This window comes from Thunnus albacares, chromosome 14 (assembly GCF_914725855.1).
Source record: "Thunnus albacares chromosome 14, fThuAlb1.1, whole genome shotgun sequence".
Taxonomy (NCBI): domain Eukaryota; kingdom Metazoa; phylum Chordata; class Actinopteri; order Scombriformes; family Scombridae; genus Thunnus; species Thunnus albacares.
In genome coordinates this window covers 3,952,022-3,974,177 of record NC_058119.1, presented here as the reverse complement: position 1 = coordinate 3,974,177, position 22,156 = coordinate 3,952,022, and the positions used below count along the sequence as shown (strand labels likewise).

Below are 22,156 nucleotides of genomic sequence, written 5' to 3'. Positions count from 1 at the left end.
TGACCAGGTGTATAAATGTAAGCATATAAAACAGAATGTGCACATACTTTGTTTTCTAAAGCGATCTAAGGGTGATATGACAGAGTTTACATGAAAAATAAGATGAAATCTACTAATAAAACATTATTTAAGTTGCCAATCATTTTATTTACACATTGATCATTTTATGTCATTTATGTATTTATGACATTTTCATATCATGCTTTATTGTGATGCACCTTGTAAACTCACTATAAATTAAATCACTAATCACCTCTGATGTTTAAAGATTCCCTCCAGACAGTTTTAAGACAAAAATAATCTACTTTAGTAAATAATTTGTGTCGGGGTTGTTTTTCCACTAAAAAAAAAAATAAAAAATTCAATTACTTTCTTTAAATTCCTTAAAATTACATCTCCTTATCCCTCATTAAAAAAATATCTATGAATGCACAAATATTTTTCATTTAAAAAGTTTATCTAGATATCTTCACTGTCCATGAATAAGTCCATTATCAGTGTTGGTGCACTGGAGGCTTCAAGTTTCCACATCACACTTGTAACTTGTGTAAGTTGCATACTGGACCACATTGGCTCCAATATCATGATGTCACAAATCACGCTTGTAGATACACGCCTTAAACTCAACTCAATGTGTAAACAGCACACACATCATTCTGCACAGTGAAGCTCAAACATTCAACTGTAGGAACAAGAAGAAAAACATATTTTTGAGCGGAGGGAGACTTTAATAATGTTGCTCAGCCCTGATGATGGTTTATAGGTACACAGCCACAGCAGTGTGTGATGACTGTTGCTCTTGTATTATTATGGATCCTTGCTGATGTGACACAATCAGTAAAAACACACTTCTTTGTGGTTCTATTCATTTAGCGGTGAATCAGGTACATCCATTTATGTACACATGCATAGAACTATGCATACACAAAACAAAGAGTTTTATGCATCTGGCCTCTGGTATATAAAGTGCATTTTATTTTTCCTCTTTACATCCATAAGTGACTGTAGCACTTTTAATCTGGTCAAAGGCCTCTAGTGAAACAAACCAAAAACACACTTTTGACGTCAAAACCCATGCACACTTGAACTTGGAGTGACATATGCCAGATGCATATACACACAGATCAACACCGCACCTAAAATAAACCCATCTACTCCTCTTATTAGTGTACAGCCTTGCATCTGACATGCACAACGTACACACACACCAACACATCCCCTGTTGAGCGCACACACGGAGACGCAGTCACAGACAGAGCGCTGTGCGGTGGGGACTGTGGCCAGGCGGTGCAGGGTTCCCTTGCCGAAAGCCTTATTGATTGGGATAAAGGTCTTTTGATGAGGCAGATTGCTCATCAGGCTGGAACGACATGCTTCTCAGATGTGACGCCTTTTCAGACCAGCCCAGGGGCCCATCGACCATGGCCGTCCTGTGTGTGTTTATGTGTGTGTGTGTGTGTGTGTGTTTATGTGTTTGTCTGTCTTTAGTGATCACACTTAAGACGAGCCGGCATTGATTGGAGTTAGGCCCATATGGGTCACCCTGGCCCCACCCTGACATGTCCTCTGTTGGGGGAAAGGACGTGGCTAGTGGTGGGCAGTGAACTTCATGCTCCAGCCACGGCACACATCAGACAAAATGTTAAAATGCAATTGACAAAGCTAACAGGAGCTTTCATTCGGAGTAAAGGAAGAGTGTGTGTGCGCTATACAGTCGCTATTTTTCCCTAGCTAGTTGTGAGTTTACAACTATTGAGTAACATTGGATATAAGCCAGGATGACTACTGTATCATGTTTGGAAGTGCAGCTCTGTTTGGTGTAGAGGGGTTAAATTAAGAAAGTGCTGGGACACATTCTGTACATCATAGCAGAGAAAATAGGCAATCATGATGAAAATAGATTGATGCTTTCATCATGTTGGGTGAAATATTGATTCACTCTTTGGAATGTAGAAGTATATAGTAATGGAACATAGATTAGCGAGGATGCTGTCCAGTCCCAGTATGTGTAGGTGTGCTAAAATACTTTTTTTTGCATGACAATTTTGCGTGAACAATTCATTGATTTTGGGCCACTTGTGTGCAGCACGACAATCTGTTAACACATTATCGCCTTATGAAATTGTTATGGCTAATGTGTTAGCATACATTTGGCTATTTGACACATCCAGCAAACATGGAGCAACAGTGAATAATATCATCTAGAGTCATGTTTCTGTCCACCTGATGATGTAACTCTGTTTTGGTCTCCACCAACCTCGAAGGAAAATGTATGTGTCATAGCCACTGAGTGCTCCCACCAGCTAGTCACTAACTTTGTCTATATGCAGTTTAGCATTAGACAGGTGGCTGCTGGAAACGGGTTTGATGAAAGCTGAGGTGAAATGAGCTGAAGGGAAGTGCAGAGTCAGGTGATAATTCTCTGTCGTTGTGAGCCATCCCTTACGCCTTATATATACTGTAGTCATTTGATGTTAATGTAAAGATACTGATGCAGTGAGTGCAGCTTTAATGTTAGTATTTCCATCCAGAGCAGCTTTATAAAAAATTCAAATGTAAGGCAAACTTGCAAACTTTAACTTGCAACAAACTATTTTACATCATGCTAATTTTACATAAATAAAAGAACAGAACCAATCATGCATAGTAATATTTGAACACCTTGCTAAGTTGAGGAAAAACCTTTAACTGACTGGTAGAATCGAAAAAGACAGTATTGCTCCAACAGAAGTAAAAGCAAAGCAAACCATTCATTTTCTGTGTAATCCCACTTTTAATTGTCAGTCCTCTACTTTCTCTCCATCCTTTTTCACAAGGTCTCTCACTGCCTTCACTCGTTCCTTTCGTCCTTTCTCCCCAACTCCGACTAAATCATGTCAAAGGCCTGTCATCCAGGAGAAAAAGTCATAACAATACAAGCTCACCTCACGCGGCCAAATCAGATATCTCCATGTTCCTTCTACTTTTGCCCTCTCAGACTTTTTTTCCTCCAGATTTTTCAGGGGGGATTTAGAGCTGTCCAAGGGAAGGCAGGAAAGGAAGGAGTGGACTCTATCCATCAGCTCAACCAGCTAGCTCCCTTTTTAGCATTGCAGAGATACCCAAGCTCTTAATAATTGATTAGAATTGATTTTAACCCAGCTCTGACCTGAGCCGGGATGGACAGGCGGTGCCGTCAAAGCATGCGTTTGTGTTTGTGTGTGTGTGTGTGTGTGTGTTTTAACTTGCATTTGTGCCCGCGTGGTTTGTGTTTCCACATGCGTGTGAGCGGTGCATTTACAGTAACGCCCGCCCCCCCTCCAAAAAAAAAAAAAAAAAATGCAGTGTGTGTATTTGTGTCCTCATGCACTCGTGGCAGGAGTAAAGAGAGCAGTGCGCTCATCTTTAAAAGCTCCAGACGTGTTCCCAGAATTAAATATTTAGGCAGACGAAGCCTTGACCTCCCTGTGCTTGCAGAGACTCCTGGTTCCCATTGATTTCTGACAAGACAACTGGGACGCCATTACAACAAAATGCACTATAGCCAGCCGCACGTACCCTCTGACACTCTCACCAGCTTAACACCCCCCCCCCCCCCTCCCTTCCTACCAATCTTCACTGGCCACTGTGCCTGTGTGTGTGTGTGTGTGTGTGGTGTGAGATGGACACAACTCAAGGTCTTACTTCAACATCTTTTCCCAGGCAGGATTTCACCTCTCTCTGGACTGTTGACCAGCGAAACTTAGAAGCGCTGGCATGATGCAGCTATTTAGTCTATCCCCAAGCACACACACACACACACACACACACACACTTACACACACACACCATTTTATGTGTGAGCTCCAATCACATACCCGAATGGAGGCAGATCAGAGACAGGCAGCAGCGTAGAGCTGGGAGGCAACACATCAGTATTCTTCGACCTGAGACAGAGACAAAGACAGATTAAGAGCCAGTTACTGAAAGGGATCAAGTTTATATTGTGTTTAATCCCTTGCATTTAACTAGGCTTTAATACATCAGGTATTCAAATAAAAGTGACAGAATCGTGAAATATAGGATCTTGAGTGCTGCAGTGATTCCACCTTCTGTTAAACACTTTTCTTTATCGCTCTATAATTCCGTCTCTTTGATATTTTGGATTTTTTTTTTTCCCTCTTTATCTTCGCTTGTCAAAATGAAATCAGGAAAAAGTTTGGGTCGATGTGATGAAAATGTTTCCGTCCTTGCGGAAACATGAACATTAGTTAATAAAAAAAAAAAGAAGCTTTGCGAGCTGGTTAGGAAATGTGGAATAAACAGGATGAACATTAAAATGTCAGGCCGTCATTTCAGCGTTTTTTAAACCTTCCGTTCCTCCAGGTTTGAGTGCGGTTTTTCGCTATGTGCCAAACACTGGAGAGCAGTCCTGAGTGAAAGATAATTTCTTCTCAGCAGGGTTTCCTTGTTGAAAGGTTCAAAATGACTGTAAATGTATTATTGTTTCTTGCAAACTCATACTGTGTACATCTGAACAAACAAGGTCCAACTTAAAGATCCACTGGTCCTCAATCTACTGAGTCATTTGGCTGAATTATTTTACTGATCAACCATTGTTTTTTTATTCCGAATAAGTCTGGATAACCTGGCGATGTGTTTACAACCTGATGGATAATAAATGAAACAAAGTTCTCTGGTAAGTCTCCGTGGTCTTTATGAAAGTACTTGCTGAGCCCAAGAAGCAATTGTACAGCCACAGAATGCAGCACACACAATGCTGCAGATACAAAAGCTTCAAGATCAACAGCAGAAAACAATGTCTTATACCCCAGCACAGAGAACAACAAGGTCATAAAATGACAAAAACAAGTTATCTCTAGCTGGAGCCAGCCATTGCTACACACACTAATAAGAGATGAGCCCCTACAAGGCCACATCTTATCCTTCTGTCTGGCCCCAACTATGTGTGACAGAGGTTACATGACTGTTAACATATAAGTCATCTTGACCTTACAATGACTCAGCATTTCAGTACACATTCATGGTACATTTCTTCCTCACAACCTGTCTGATGGCTCATTTTTGATAGATACTTACACACACACACATACAGAAATATGGGGCATCCAGTATCTTATTCGGCACAGACAATACGAACCAATGAAGAAATAAATAAGGCATTAGATGAAAAGACAATAATAACTAATAACAAGCTGCCAAATGTCAAGATCTCAGCAGTTGGAACAGATTGGAACAGATGTAATACAAATATTGATATAAGCTACTTTAAGTGATTTTTTTTGGCCAATTGAGGGAAGCTGTGTACAACATGACATTGACAGATTATAACTTTATAAAGGTTATCTGGCAAACATGTTAGCAAATAGTTGCATATTTACACATCCAGCAGTTACGGAGCAACATTAGCATTCATGGATTTGTGTTTCTGACCACGTGATGAATTTAAGTCCAATATTCACTCTTTTAGCTCTGCTTTTGTCTTCAGCTCCTGAGAAAATATCCGGAATAGCGGCTAAATGCTCCGCTATGTTCACCACCTAGTCGTCAATTTTGTTAGTAGGTGCTGGCAAGGTAGTGTACAATGGGTTAATCAAAGCTTTTTTTTTGTAGAAAACAGTAGTCTGCTGCTACTGAAAAGAAAGTAGATGAGAGCTGTAAGACTGAACCAAAACAGTGAAGTTGTGGCTGTAAAACCAAAACAATGAATTTTGTAGAGCTGAGGGGAAGTGCAGAGTTGGATATAACTGTCTGAAGGTTCATCACCAAGAATAAGCCTTTTCATATTACGCATAGTCATGTAATCCATTAGTAATTTAAAACTTCTTTGAGATATACACACAACAGCATAAAGGAAACACACTGTAAATAAAATGGTACACAATGATATCAAGCATATTCTAATAACTCTGATAATTGCAAAAAGGCAAAAATGTAGAGTTGAATACATAGCAGCAGGTTGATAATGAATTGGATGTTGATAATGTGATATTACAATAAAAAGCTAGGCTAATGATAGCTTTATTTTCCCCTCCTAATGCAATGCACTTTAAGTGTTCCCTGACAACACTGACTAGACAACACTCCAGCCAAACCACATTGTGCACAACTGTAGCGTCCATAAGTGTGTGCACAGTATGTGTGTTAGCACACCACATTTAGGCCATAATCTGTGCCCTGTACAAAAGGTTAATCACAGTGTGGATTGGAAAGAGTTGGTGCTCCAGAGGACAGTGTGTTCTGTTTCTCTGACAATGGCAGTGACACAAATAACAGCAAGAGCATTTTAATCCAACCTCACCATGCCTCCTGCCCTGCCCTCACACTTTACCCTGTTGGGCCTTTTCCTGCATATTATTAAATATTTGAGGTTTTTTGTTTTTTTTTTGATTCAGAGATGCTGGTTTGTCAGTCAGGCCTTCACAAATAATTAACTCTTTCCATTTTGGATACTACATAATATATTCATGCATTTATTGCGCAATATGGATAACTAGTGACTACTGGGACTACCCTTAAAAGAATTTTCCCTGCTTTGGTGTCACTGAGCAAGCAGGGGTCCAGTTTTGCAAACCTGCACCTGCAAAGCTCAGTACCTTTACCCTCCAGTTACCTCCATATCAAGTCCAGACCTGCAGGGACCTGTAAACATAAGACCGGTGACCCGACCCCTGATTAAAACACACAAGCTACACAGTCACTCACTTTAAAGTGCTTTATTTTCACTTGTTGCACAATCATAATCTTTCTCTCTGCAAGAAGGGCAGGACTGCACATTCACTGACATTCACACATGCCGGTGCACACACACACAGATACGCCGTCGCAGATATCGCAGCGCTTTCTCTCTCACACACACACACTTAACAATGATTGCATACTAATGTTATGATGACTACTCACTTGTATGCCTTATAACAGTGCAACATAATCTGAAGTTTCATAGTTATTCACTGACAGGCTCCACTTCACTTACAATAAAAAAAACCTGGCAGCTGATTAGACTTGATAATATGAGCTGATTTAGATGTTAAAAATGCTGCAAATCATTTTCATTTCATTTTTCATTGTTCTCACCTGCTTCTCACCTGCATTTAGTTCATTTTTGTTCATTTTTATGCACCTGTGAATTCATAAAAAATTGTATTTTTTCCCTGTTACACACCATTTTTACGGGTTACCTGTCGGGCATGGAAAAGCATTGATTTCTGCTCGGTTCTCAATTTTATATCCTCAGTGACGTCACAGGATCCTTTGTGGGCTATCGGTGGGTCTTGTCCAATGGGAGACAAGAGTTTGAGCCAGCTGGACGTCACACGTAGGTGCGAGCTTGCTAAGCCTACTGGGAGCTGGAGTTCATTTCGGACTCTTTTCACTGGTCTTAGGCAGTGAGAGCCCCATGAAGGCTGTTTTCTGGTAAAATATAAATACAGACAAGAACTTTTTAAGTTCAGTTCCTGTTTACTGATTGAGTCCTTAGTTTCTCAAGTTAATCATTGGCTTTCTTGGTTCTTACTTACCATACTTGCCATGATTTTCAGGAGTTAAAGGTTGGTGGGTGGCACTAAACACTTCCTGCTTTTATGCTCAGCCTTTCTGCACGGCCACAATTGGCAACTTTTATGTTCACACTGTATGGATCAATTGACCAGTCATGACATCACACTGAACAAAAACACAGAACCCTCACTCAGTTTTGTCCAGTGACAATTCCAATAAAGTTTACTCAAACAAGACAACGGCATCCTTAATGATGACAAAAACATGGAGGCAGCATTGCTTTGTGCAGTTCTACTATGAACCAAAAATATGGAGCCAGCGCTGCCAGACAGACATAGACAATATGCTTTATCTATTCTGCTGCAAAATTCACAGAAGTCTCAGTCAAGACTACAGTTTTAGCCACAATATGTGCTTGCGGTTACACCAATAATATTTCAGCAAGCACACTATACTGCACTAATAAACATCTTTTAACACCTGCCATGTTGGACAACTGACCAAAAAATTTCTGACCTGCCAGAAATCCAACCGACTGTCCAAGAGTGAGATCCATGATCATTCAGCCAATTAATCAACCGTCGTGACCCCCCCTCAAACTGCATGTCAACAACAATGAAATTGTGCCTGCTCTCTTTTATTGAGTGGGTGACATGACCACACATAGCACACATGGCCACACATCAAAAGCGTAGCTCTGGCCTGGGTCAAACTGTCCCTTTTAAAAGGTGCTGAGGACAAGGCCTGTAGGCGGGGGTGGGGGGGGGGGGGGGGGTGGGCAACACTCTGATTCCTATGTGCTTGAGTGCTGGACATAAAGAGGCCACAGCTGGAGAACGCACACAGAGAGAGAGACACACACACAACTCGACTACAGACCTACAAAGTGCAGCAGAAAAATATATAGAAAATGTGAGCGATCTTGCCGTTTTCAAGCACAGAAGTAAGTCTCTTATTATGAATCAGTGGATTAATGACCACTGCTCACACCGCACTGTCTTTTAATTAAAATATATATACCTTTACCTAAGCAGAACGACATCACCAACTATTTTCAGCTGGTCCAAACAACTCTCCAACTTTTATTTTCTCTCTCATTCAGCCTCCCAGCATCAATTCCTCATTCCTCTTCTCTCCTGCCTCTCTAACACTGCGGGCCTCCTGCAGCTCACATTCCCTGGACTAATCTCCGCCAGTTCAATGTTGTTCAATTAGATTCCAGTTGACATGCATTGGAAGTAGGCACTCCTCCTCATAATTCAGCCCTCTTTATAGCCAATCTATTTTTTAATAAAGGTTCAGAGGAAAACATTAAAGTATTGATCTTTATTTATCGACCTCGGCCCAAAGCATAGTTAAAGCTGACACAAATCAATCAAAATAAATTTAAAATGATGATAACACATAGGAGGAGCCTGGTCGCCTGTTTCGGGGAGTAATTAGGGGGCTAGGCAGAGGGAACCCAAGGCAATAAGAGTAACAGTAACACACACACACACACTCACACACACTCACACACAGCCGCAGAGCAAGCTGCAGAACTGTTTAGCAGGCTGCAGATTAGAAATTTGTTTTGTATTAAATGAGACGACTAAGAGGCAAGGTTAATGAAAGGGCACAGCACTTTGGGGCCGTTGTAATCCACTGAAACCTGCTCCTCACTGACTCTAATGTGCAGCCCATGCACACACACACACACACACACACACACTCGCATGCCCCCCCCACACACACACACACGCAAACCCGTGAGGCAGCCTCCAGGACATCCTCTGCTTAGCAAAAACAATGGGTATTAATTTTAAAAAGCGGAGTGAGAAATGGTTGATGGTTATATGTGTGTGTGTGTGTGTGTGTGTGTGTGTGCCTGTGAGAGTCAACTAGCCCCAAGTGCATTAACTGATTTTAATCTGCCTGATGATGTCCACTGAGCAGAGAGGTCACAAAGTGTGTAGGTGTACCCGTGGGACTTAACTGTGTGTGGAGAGGAACGGCGGGGCATTCCGGGACGATCTATGGACTGGCCTTTTCCTCTGCTGCCCTCTCTTGCCCGGACAGCCTGCACCAGTAGTTTGATTTTAAACCCCCGAAATATTCTTTCAAAGCCATGTGGCAGGGGTATGTCATGTCACAGATCGCTATGTGCGTGTGTGCAGGAGAGATAGTAAAAGTGTGATAGTGAGATGTGTTAATTGTGCAACCTGCGTGCATCTAGGTCATATGAGAAGTGTCACGCAGTGCTTTGATATCATAACTATTTCCTTCACTGAAAGGTTGCACAATGCACTTTATATTGAAACTATTCTATGACTATTACAGTGTTTACTATCCCAGTGACTGAAGCCATGCAATGCAAGCAAACGCTAGTATAACATGTCATTTAATCTAATACTGAGTCATTGTGGAATGGCAGTGTAGTACATTACCTGTATGCATTTCCCAAGCCAATGGGTCACAACCGTTTTGGCTTGTTATCCAACAAAAATGAAGCAATGTCTACTAGGATTGGGTATTGAGGAATGGCTTTTAATCTGTACTGGTTTCTGATTGGTCAGATAATGATAAGCTGCTGTGCACTCACCGCTTATATTCATTTATTCATTTAAAATGAGGCTTTTTCTGTTTGCTCACTGTCTGAACTATCTTCTTTTGTGATGATGTGTTCATCTGCATTTCGCAACTAGCTCTGTTTACCATCTGTGGACTGATAAATGCTCTTTAGAGTTACAGGAGTGAATGAAAGCACAGCTAAGATCGTTGATTGAATGCACCGAACTGATTGTATCAGCTGAAATAACTCCATAGTTATTAACTTTAAGTCCCCCTCTACACAAACATGTGGTTTTCTTCTTGTTACTTTCGGTTGAATGTTTGAGCTTCACCGTGCAGAATGATGTATGTGCAGAGTTTGACACTAGAAGGCTGTTTTCACATTCATCTGCTGAAAGTGGAAAGTTTCACCGAGTTCTCCTTAAATCAGAGTTTAAGGAATGACATACGAGCATGATTTGAGACATTACAACTAGTTTGGAGCCGATCTTGGTCCAGTATGCAGCTTGTACAAGTGTGATGTGGAAACTTGAAGCCTCCAGTGCACAAACACTGAGAATAGACTTTACAGTGAAGTAGGAGATATCTTGTGTCCAGCAGGTTAAACTTTTGAAATTAAAAATATTTTAATGTTAGATAGATTCCACCTACTCCAGGAGAAGGAGCGGGTGTCATTTTAAGGGTTTAAAAGAGGTAATTTGTTTGTGGAGAAACTATATCAGACACAAGCTATCATACAGAGCTCTAACATTAAATTTAGCTGGCTATGGTGGTTTGATGGTCTTCTGTTAAAATCTCTGCTTTTAAATACAATATAAATACAAAGATATTTACACCTATTGCCTGTTTTTAAAGCAAGCCGTTCAACCTTCCGATAGTTTCATTTGAAGCATTTTTAGAGGCCTGAGTAGGTAAAGGCATCCAGTAGTCCCCAAGAAAAAAGCAAGAATAATGAGAAAAGTCAGAAAAAACAAACATTTTATGTAACAAAAGTATGTTTTTCTTGCTCATTCCTTTAATCATCTGGCAAGCCCTCAGATGTATCCTGGGAGCCTGTGGTAGGTCTCGATGGTTAATTTGGGAATCACTGTCTAAAGCAAACATGGTTGTTTGAGGAATTTCTTCTATTCAGAATTTAGATTCTGGATCTTTTGATTTTTCTGTGTCTGGCTTGAAATTAACCTGCATCTGCAAAAGGGAACTTTTTTTCTCCCCAGTGGCCAAAGTTTTCAGCTGTTTCAAAGAAAATGAAAATAAATGATTTGTTAAGATGAAGTATTCCTAGCAGAATATATCACAGCCAAACTAATTTAACACTGCTGATTTTGATGCCCAAAATCATATCAGCTCCATGATCAATCAACAGTTTTGAACACAACAACAAAACATCACTGAAAAATCAAGTCATTAACAGTGAATAATGTACTGATTGTTTAAGGTAAATGTTGTAACTATCTCTAACCAGCCCGTTATGACTCCCAACTCGTCACATATCGACGCTTGGTCAGGGTGCCCCTTTTTAACGTACTGGGCACCCTTTTAACGTCATTTTTTAATGTGCAGGGTAGTCCGATAGACTTCTGCTGAGCTCCCACAACGTCTGAAATAGACGCTATGAGACCGATGACGTCTAAATAAGGTGACAAATATCAGCCTGGTCGCCAGAATAAAACGTTGGCATTGTATGTTTCTGCAAACCACAGATACGTTGAATATGTACATTTCAACAACTGTAATACAGAGCATATTAACATTTCAACAATACATATCATATCGACATTTCTGAAGTGACATACTTCACATGATATCTATATAAGATGACTTTCTTATTAGGAGGTGGAGGGGTTGGTGGATGGCTTGTAATGTTGTTGCAGAAAGTTGGAAATCAGCACAGAGCACGGTTCGAGACCACCTTAACCACTGTTTTTATTTTTTTTTTTATTTTAACTCAAACCATGATCATTCCCTAACTCTAACCAAGTGGTTTTGTGCCTAAACCTAACCAGACCTTAACCACGGCATTGTAACACCATAAAATATAATTATTTTTTAACTACCGTGATACCGCGCATTGAAAAACGACACTAAAGTGGTACCCCGTGCATTAAAAAGTGACGCCAAAGGGTCCTGACCAAGCTTCCATATGTGACGAATTGGGAGTGAGAATGTGTTGCTCTAACACAATGCCAGTGTTCATATAACATATTATACAACAAAAACATTGGAGTCTGGAGTGTTGTGTGTATCTACTGAGATGACAATGTTTAGTGAAGTTGTAAATATATACCTTTCTTACAGAGAGAGTAGCAGTAGTTACTAAATGGACTGCATTTATTTAGTTGCTCTTATAACAGAAAATCCTACTGAAGTGAGAAGCTTTTTACTAAACCTTGTATTGTGTTAAGAGAAAAAAATATGTTCATTATATGGAAGTCAAATTGAGCCAGAACAGTATATTCACTTTAAAAAGTCAGATTTCGAAAAAACAATGAATAATTTTCTTGTCTAGACCTTCAACACTTCAACTTAAAATCTCTTGAATTCCAAACATAACACTTCACATTCAATTGTTTTTTTAATGACTGTGTTCACTCTTATTCAGGAATTTGACCTGTGTCTAAGACAGTACCAACTGCTCTTTAAAACTAAACAACTCCTCTGTTGATGGACAGACTGTACAATAACTATGTGCTCTCTGAAGATGTATTTTCCGTATTTTACATGGTGGTGGTGTTGCTTTTCATTTCCTGCTTTACATCTTAGCTGAAGTCTCCCAGTTTGCCCAGCAGATTGGATTCTGGTTTCAGTGATCCTACGGTTCAGTGAATAGTTTGCCAAGCGTTTGCTTACCTGACTACCAATCTGCCAACACTGGTTGGGACATTGGCAGGTTGACACATGTTAGTGCAAACTGTAATGTTGTCTAAGGTTGTGATATGGAGAGCTTGTCATGTCATATCAAGGGCTCGTGCCCTGGTAAACCCTGAAGGCCTTGACTACATATTACATTGGAAGCTGACAGCCTGCTGTAGCTTTGTTGTGGTGATGGTGACCATTCAATACCTCCATCTTCAGATTTCCCTTGTGGGTTGTGAATGGGAACCACATTCAGTTTTTATCAAATGTAGAACAGGATATGGAACTCTTCATCAACACTGTGGTCCTCTGACTCTAAAACATCATCCTCTACATCACTGACACCAGTTTCTGGATTGATCTTTTCATTTTTCATATTGAATGGCAGAATCGTTTTAGAATATTTTACTATTTTACTGTTAATTGAACTTTATTCAGTTTCACCTATTCAACTCAGTTAGTACCTTTACATGCACACTAGTCCCCATCATGAGTCTTGTTCAGGATATGATATGGAACATTAGAAACCTGGTTATTTATATCCCAGTATGATTCTAACATTATCAGGATACTGATCATTTGTGGAGGACTATCTGATGCTTGCACATCACAGTTTCTGTCATGTATATACTGGAATGCAAATATTGTCAGTGTGAGACTTTCATGTAAGGTTGTCCTGACCAAGATTTATGATCCAGTGTTTAGTGTATTACTATTTTTGATTTCTCTTTCATTATAGAACTTACAGTACACATTTTATCAAAAATAGAGGAGCAGTTTAGATATGTTTCATAGCTCTGCATTAAGACAATACAACCTGCTAGTTTCTCAGGATATTTTGTATAGTGTCCATAGTATTTTCTACAGTATGTCAGTGAAATAGATGCAAAATGACCGTATCGCTCACTGCTGCTGCTGTCATATCATTAACTCAAATTACTGTATACTGTGCTCTACTGGTCACTCTTTTACAGTGCTGTGTATTCAGTGTTTTAACAGACCATAATGGGTGTTTTGTCATTCCTGGATATATAGCCTATTTATCAAAATGCTTGTATCATCCATATTCATTCTAATAACAGATTGTAATCCTTTTGTTAAACCTACTGACTTACTGACTACTAGATGAGGATGCACTTGTACACAGTATCCCAGTTAAAAGTCTTAGCCGGTGTGGATCATATCATGATGTTTGCATGGAACATAAGTATTTTTCATACGTGATTCCTACACAGCGCTGTAAGCAAATGAACCGTGGGGTCACAAAATAATCAACAGCCAAAAGTTTCATTTAACAGTATGGGCCAGTAGAAACCCTCCACAGTCTGCCTGCATCAGGCGCAGTGCAGAGTGAGCAGTGTTTTTTATTTACAATGTAATGCATTCATTGAATGGCAAGTACAATTTGCACCTGGAATTAATTACAAAAGACTTCTTCTTCTTTGTCATCCCCGGTGCCCTAGGCAACCACCCATGCCTAAAAAGGGCCCTAACAACTGCAATCCAGAATAAATCATGCTGAATATCTCAAAGACACACACACACACACACACACACACACACACACACACACACACACACACACAAAGAACTTGTTACATTTACAGATCATCACTGCCAACAGGTATGGATGGAAAACATTTTACTGTAGCCCAACAACATAAACATGCAGGTAGCTCCATTTTGACCAACTACAAAGATTGATTTCAAAGCATTAATCATTCTCGATTAACTGTAAATACCATACTTTAGATTCATACTAATACTACAACAAACAAAAATCAAATGTGGGCAGTCTGTCAAAGTGCTGTGTTCACTGAATACTTACTTTTGGAACAGTATTCTTGGTCACAACTGCTGACTGGACTATATCAGGTTAGATAAATACAAGAAACCAATACTACAAATGAGCAGTGTTCCTCTTTAAAGGCTGTGTAATGCCATCTGTTAAATTACCTTGCAAACCATCTCTGCAGCTCATTATTGAACTGAGACACCCTTTAGCCCTTCATGACCAATACCTCAACTTGTTTTCTTCAAACCCACTGTTTATCTTTTTTAGTTTTACTCCATATCGTCCTTTCTCCACAAAAATCTGTCCATGTTCTTCGCCAAGGAACCACAAGCCATTTCAGCCTGGGCGAGATATTAATGAGTTTACAAGGACCTTCCCGGTCTAATTATGTCGAGCAACTGCTGTCTCTTACTGGGCCACGGCTCCCAGGGGAGAACACAAATCTACCAGGCAAGCAAAACTCGCCTACTTTTGACAAAACACTCGACACACAAGGATACAAATAACGCCGGGCATCCTTCATTACCACCGCAGCGACGTCGCAAGCGAGATTAATATTGCCGCCCAGCGTTGACACCCCAAATTTAACCTGAAAAATACCCAACTTTGGCATTAAGACAACGGCTATTAGAGAGGGGGGGGGGGGGGTTGTCGAGGCACAGAGAGGAAGCTCAGCATCCGCCAGGGAAGATCTTGTAAGCTCCAAATACTATAAGTGCAATTAAATTGATATGATGTGACCTTTGTGTGGACTGAACTATTTAACATGTTCATGAAAGTTTCTCTCCACACCATGCTTGACATTTGAACAGCCTCAGCACTGACACTGCAAACCGCAAAGTCTTAGGAAACATGAGGGGGGTATCTGACCCAGCCTTCTCTTGCACATAAAGGAAAAGAGGGGGAATGTGGACCTCTATGTATCTTACATGATTTATATTTTCTAAATTGCTGCTATTTTTTAAACTCTTTTCATTGTTGGTCATTTTAGGTTTGTAGGGTTCCTCTGTAAGTTATTTTCTTTTGGTCATGAAACTGAAAAAACTGAAGAATGCATTTTGGTCAATCAAAAGCAGGGATGTTTTTCTATGCCAGATGATATCACAAAAGATACAAAGATTTATTTTTTTTTCACCTTTACTTAAAGCTGCACTTATCAGTAGTTTTATCCAAACAATTGATCGAATGACTGCTGTATGAAGAGTATACTCCTAGCCACTAGCATCTTTGGAGCCAGATGAGAGTGGTTTGAGTGATCCAGGGGTTTTTCCAGCCTGCGCTGTGACGCATGCAAAGAGCCCTAACATGTCTGCTCCAGACCCGCCTGATCCAGGTGTTTGCTCGGCCTGTGCTGTGACGTGCGCGCACAGCTGCGATGTGTCTTATCCAGACCCGCCTGTTTCGGGGTGTAGTAAAGGTATGGTGTCTGCAGAACATGTGGTTTCACTGCCTGATCTTCCTCCAGCTGTTTCAAGGGAGGATTGGGTGAAGGGCCAGAGGTTTGATTCATCTCTGTCTGATTTGTGGGATGAGGCTTTGCCGGTTGAAAAAATAAGAGACGTTGCTCATGGTTACTCTGTCCAGGAGGATTTGCTGGTGAGGAAGTGGGAGCCCTGTGATGGCGACTTTGTTGGTGAAGTAATTTTTCAGGTTGTTGCCGAGCAACTTGCGTGATGTGGTGTTGCAAACTGTGCATGATGGTTGTGGACATTTGAGGATAAAGAAAACTTATGACCGTGTCCTGTGCTATTTCTCTTGGCCTCGGTTAAAGCATGATGTGCCCAAATATGTCAAGATGTGCTGTATGTACCAGCTCACTGGGAAACTGAGTCAGGTTGTTGAGCCTGCTCCACTTTGTCCCAGTCCAGTCGTTAGCCAGGTGTTCAATTGTGAATTGGCATGGGAAAATTTGGAAGGTACACAGGCTAGTTTGAAAAGATGACCCTGCGATGTTATCTTTTGTTTGTCGTGTTTGCTGTGCAGTTCATTTGGTTGTTCTTTGCAGGTGATCGTCAGCACAACACCCTCAGGTGTTCCCAGGTTATTTAACTCCGGGCTACAGCACAGCTCAGTCTCTGGCTGACTCTCTGGCACTTGGCTGCTGCTCCAGCTCTCCCCTCTTCCCCACAGACACCTTTTTTGATTTAGTTATGTTGCTTTAGTTTTGTTATGCTTTATTTTCTTGCACCTTACAGCACACCACACAACACTGATGCTACTGATATTCACACCCCATGCCTTATGTACTCTGTTAAGTCTTTAATTTGTTCAATTTGATTTAATAAATTATCTTTTGTTAACTCTTTAGCTCGGTGTGTCTCATCTTTGTTGAGGCCTCTGGAGCCAGGTCATAACACTAAATTCCCAGATCACCAATTGACTTGCTGACAATGTTGCTTAGGAACAAAGCAGGAATGATTTCCACAAATATAAGACTGAAATTGTAATAAAACTGAAAAATTTACAGTTACAATTTCAATCAGAGTTGTAGTTCCAGGTAAAAGTTTGATCAAAGTTTGAACAGAAGGAACTGAAGTGGTGCAGTTCGTTGTGAGTATGTCCACTTTGCTAACAGTGAACCATCATTGAAATGCATCTCTGAGGACCAAATGACATCACCTCCATACCTTATGCAAATATCCAGTAGGATCCATTACACAGCAGGAGAGATAAGTGCGTCCAGAGCGGAGCAAGGCCCACTCACACTCACAGCTAACCTCTCGTACAGTATATTTTCACTCACACACACACACACACACACAGCGAGTAGCGCATTAAGCATAAGTTTGCTCACACACATACACACTCACACTTATCTCTCCCCCTCTAATACAGAAATAAGACACTTGACACTGCAGTGATTGCAGTGACACTGTGCATGGTGGAGGTGATGGAGTATAATGGCCTTTTAAATTTGTATTCCCAGAGAAAAAGAGATAGAGGAAAAGAGAGAGGTTAGCATTAAGCTAACTCTGACTTCATCTGCACTTAGATATTGTATTTACATCCAAGCTAACCAAAGAATGGCAATGGTTTGAAGTGGGTACTGCACTTATTATATTAATATATTTCCTTTTGCGGGTGCTATGTGTAGCATTTTAACATCATTAACTCATTCATTTTGAGACTTTGGAAGAATGAGCATGAACAAATAAGATAAACTGTGGCGACATTTAGAAGCCAGGATGGTTCTGATGGTACATGAGGCAGAAAGTGTAAAGTTCTCTAGTGCTAGCTTCAGAAAAATTAATTGTAAATCAAATTTACAATTCAGGAGACCTTGACTAGTGGCTGATGTCCCATATCCTGAATCCAGCTGGTCTCATGGGTCCTGTGGGATTCCTGTGGGTCATGAGGACCATGACATAGTGCCATCAGGGATGGAAAGAGAAACCTAGTCTTGGGGAATGGATGGGAATCAAGTGGCGATGGCAAATGTTGTGGCAGCTGACAAGAGAAGAAGAAAAATGTATTCATGTGTCACGTTCTAACCTCCATCCAGATTCAACCTCATAGTATCAAGTCAATAAACTTTTCACCAAGAACATCACATGGACCTGCTTCTTTAAGTGCACCTAAAGTTACAGTCATTTTGAGTATGACATGCAGTCATTTATTGGGTTTATTGGGTTTCCTAAAGAACAGGTTACATAAAGATCAGGCTATATTTGGGTTTAGCCAACTAAACCTTGCTTCTGCTCTTTGTGTTTCTCATTAAGTTTAAATACATAATAATGTGACAGCAGCCATTCATACAGTGTTGGCATCAGAAACCAATAGGTGGTGTTCAGATCGTCCACACTGCATTTTGACAATGTCTTTGCCAGAAAAATGGAAGCATTGCTAGTTTGTTCAAACAATGCAAACGACTCTTTACATTTTCCTGACAAGTAACATTTTGTTGCAGTACGAATAATGGCGAAGCAATGGTGAAAGTAGCATGACATTGTCATAAACCTCTTAGGGAGGAGGTTGATGTGGATATAGTTAGACATTCAGAGCATCCAGATGCTACGATTTGTTGTCTGTCTTCTACCAACAGTCAGCGCTGATTTCTTTTAATCATGAGTACAATGTTCCTCAACCTTACTAACCTTACCTTACCAACCAGTGCCAAAACTTAATCAAACCACAACCATTAAGGTGGCAGATCATGAGAAACTAATGTGTAATTTCAGAAAGCAATGGCAAGCCATCAGTTTTGTTGTTCAGGTTCGAGGGTGGTGGAAGTAGAGTTATTTTCAAAATGACTTTACTAAAGTTAAAGCAAAGATGGCTGGAAGGAAAACAGAAAGCTCAATGTTAGAGCCAAATTAGGACGACATAGAGGCAAAAAGTAGATTCGATGTAGATGGATTTGTTGCAATTCAAACCAAGTTATCACAACTTAATTTGACAATGATACACTAAAGTTTAAAAAAACACTACTGTACATGCAGCACCTTTACCTTCCAACAACACCAACCCTTCCACCCCCATGACTAGAGATATAAAAAGAGAGGGATGAGAGAGGGGTCAGCGCTGGCCACTCTGTTTTTTTCTCACGCCTCAATAATAGATGTTTTAAAGTTTAAGTGCTGCCAGAGGGCTGCGAGCCCTGCTGTTCATTAAGTCAGCCACCGCCATGGAGCAGCATTTACATCGACAGTGCTCTGAACGCCTGCTCTGTCTGAGCAATTACATCTACTCTAAAGTGCTGGATAACAGTCAGGGAGAGGAGAGGAGAGGAGAGGAGAGGAGAGGAGAAAAGGGAGAGCAGAGAAAGCCAGCGTGAAGAATAAGAATACAGTAATGGAGAGAAAGAGAGGAATAAGCAACTCTTGTAATTCACTCTTTCACACACACACTCTCTCTCACACACACACACACACACTTACAGCTCCAGGCAACATTAAAGCGTCATGAGATACCAGAAGCTCACACGCAAAAAAACAACAGCCGCCACATTCGTCGCCGCACATTCACTCTGAAAAGTGAAACACAATCAGTTGCTTATGTAGCCACAACAGGGGAGGCAGGGAGGATAGCCCTCGGCGACATATGTGTTCTATCATGCTTGTCACAACAACACGTTTCATCTGCTAAATACGCTCAACCAGACAACAAATCCGCCAGAACGCTAAGAGCAACACAAATTTGTTTACAGACGAACTGACGTCTCACAAAAGACGTCCGAAGGTAGACAGCAGACAACGGCGGCAGATAATACTGGTACTGTTAGGAACACTCTTTTCACTTGTAATCCCTTTGATGACTATTTATACACTAAGAAACAGGATGCAAAGATCTTTTTACTGCACTGGGAGGCACTGCGTTTTAACTGATATCCCTAATCTGACACAGTGTGCTTTATCTTTTATGTAACCTTTGAAGTTGCTGCTCCTTTATATAATCATGTTATTCCTGGGCTTGTGACCCTAAAAATGAAGCAATGTCTGCCTGTCTCATCACAGGTTATGGCCTTAGTGTGAACATGAGTTGTGAGTTGCTCAACCAAGGCCAAGAAAAAAGCAAAAGTTTGAAACAGCTTAACTTAAAATGTTATGTAATAGACATTTTTTTCAGTCTTGTCCCTTAAATCTTATAGTGACTGCTCAGATTTACGTACTTCTACACCCAGGTTTGGGCCAATGGCTATAAGGAATGAGAGGGACTGGGCACTATACTTTCTTCTCTATCAGCAGATAAGATTTTGAAGAAGATATCAAAATACAAATTCATCCTGCATCTTGACTTACATGTGTACTCACTTGTTTTTTTTATAGCTTTAGATCATGTGTAATAAGTAATGCAGGGTTAAATAAAACAGCTAACATACTGCAGTTTCCATTTCATGATCATTACAAGGCCAACAATCATTATTATGAATAATATAATACATACATACATTTTACATATAATACATACATACATGTATCCTGTATATGCATGTCAAAAGGTTTATGCTACAATTTGTTAAAAACATGGACAAACTGTATTTTAGTGGATCTACCCTCCACTGCATCTATGCTTCTGTAGGCCTTACATCTGCATATGCTTTTCTCATAGAGGACATTTTTACATCTCACAGTAGGAAAAACACAGGTATAAATTATAAAATGAATGCTGGCTGAATTCCATTTAGCTGTTTAGCTGAGACATTCTTAATGTTATTAACACCTGTGCTTTTCCTACTTGTCAACATGTTTGCTGTGTAAGAGACCTATTAATTGTTTCTTTTCTCTTTTTTTTGGCCACTTGTGCAACAAGCTGTAAATATAACACCTTATGACTATGATATGGCAAACGTCTTAGCAAATAGTTGCTTGTTTAAATATCCAACAGACACAGAGCAACATTAGTATTCACTCTCCTTTTAGCTCTGTTTTGGTTTCCAACAACTCCTGACGGAAATACCTGAGCCCCCAGGAACAGCACCAGGCTGTGAAGCCAATTTGAGTTAGTGGCCAAACTGTGGAATTACAACGTCATGTGATGCTATTTGGCCCAGAAAATACTTTTTCCCATAGACATGTTATACATTGTGAAAGAGACCCCTGCAAAATGACTTAGATCCATTCAGTCCAATCACATTTCAAAGTTCAGGAAGTTGCTTTTTTGGCTTCAGGTGCCACTGAGCAACTTTCATATTAATGAATGGGGTCCCGCCTCAGACACTGTATCCAGTTCTCTTTACACATCCATGTAAAACACGTCGCTTTTTCAGCCGTCCTAAAGTTCAGGACTGAAAACCAAAACAATGAACTGAAAAAATGCTAAAAAGCTCTGTAGAACTTTGAGTCATATGATTCTGTATGGCTTCATCACCATGAGTGACTCCTTTCATGTTACACATCATTTGATCCATTGTTAATATACAAAAAATGATTGTAGTATATGCATTAAAATGAATGATTTAATGTACAAACATATAAGCCAGGTGGAAAATTATGGGGTTATTTGCAAAGAAAAACATTTTTAGTGCTCTAGTGGAATTTAGTCATGCAGATATATTTTGGCTTGTCCTGGATATCTGGCTCCACTCCAATACAATGGCCCCAAATGGAATTTAGTTTGTGGTGCTTAAAACTTTTTTAAAGATCACAATAAAAATATATAAAGCAAAGTTGTGTTCCAGAAACAATGTCATGGTTAAACCCACTGTGAACACTTTTCATTAAAACTACTTTCTAGTGAAGAAATACTGACTGTGAATGCTACAGTTCAGGTATCAGCAACAGGGATGAGGACCTAATAAAGAAATTGAAGCAGAGCAGGTTCAATTAAGTGACTTAACTGACAGGCTGTAACAGGCTCATAGTTCAGTATTAATGGAAGGGGAGCTGATGAGGAAATAAGTAGCAGGTGTGCAGGTAGGTGTGGAGATCAGGTCACCTGTAAAAGACGGGAAAGTCTGAGGGCATCTGGTGGAGAGATGGAGAATGGCAGGGCTCTTGAGAGAATGAAAATGCAGGACCTATAGAGGAACACAGGGAT

General features: G+C 40.3%; 1 long non-coding RNA gene across 4 annotated transcripts in view; it reads right to left on the bottom strand.

Moving 5' to 3' along the window:
* The window catches only part of LOC122997028, a 167,485-nt gene that overhangs the window by 125,335 nt on the left and 19,994 nt on the right, over nucleotides 1-22,156 (bottom strand). For 3 of the 4 annotated variants that reach the window (XR_006407133.1, XR_006407135.1, XR_006407134.1), the window contains one exon: nucleotides 3,837-3,905. This is a non-coding gene — a long non-coding RNA (uncharacterized LOC122997028). Of the gene's footprint in view, nucleotides 1-3,836; nucleotides 3,906-17,959; nucleotides 18,128-22,156 lie in introns of all 4 variants that reach the window. The other variant, XR_006407136.1, reaches the window with a different exon arrangement.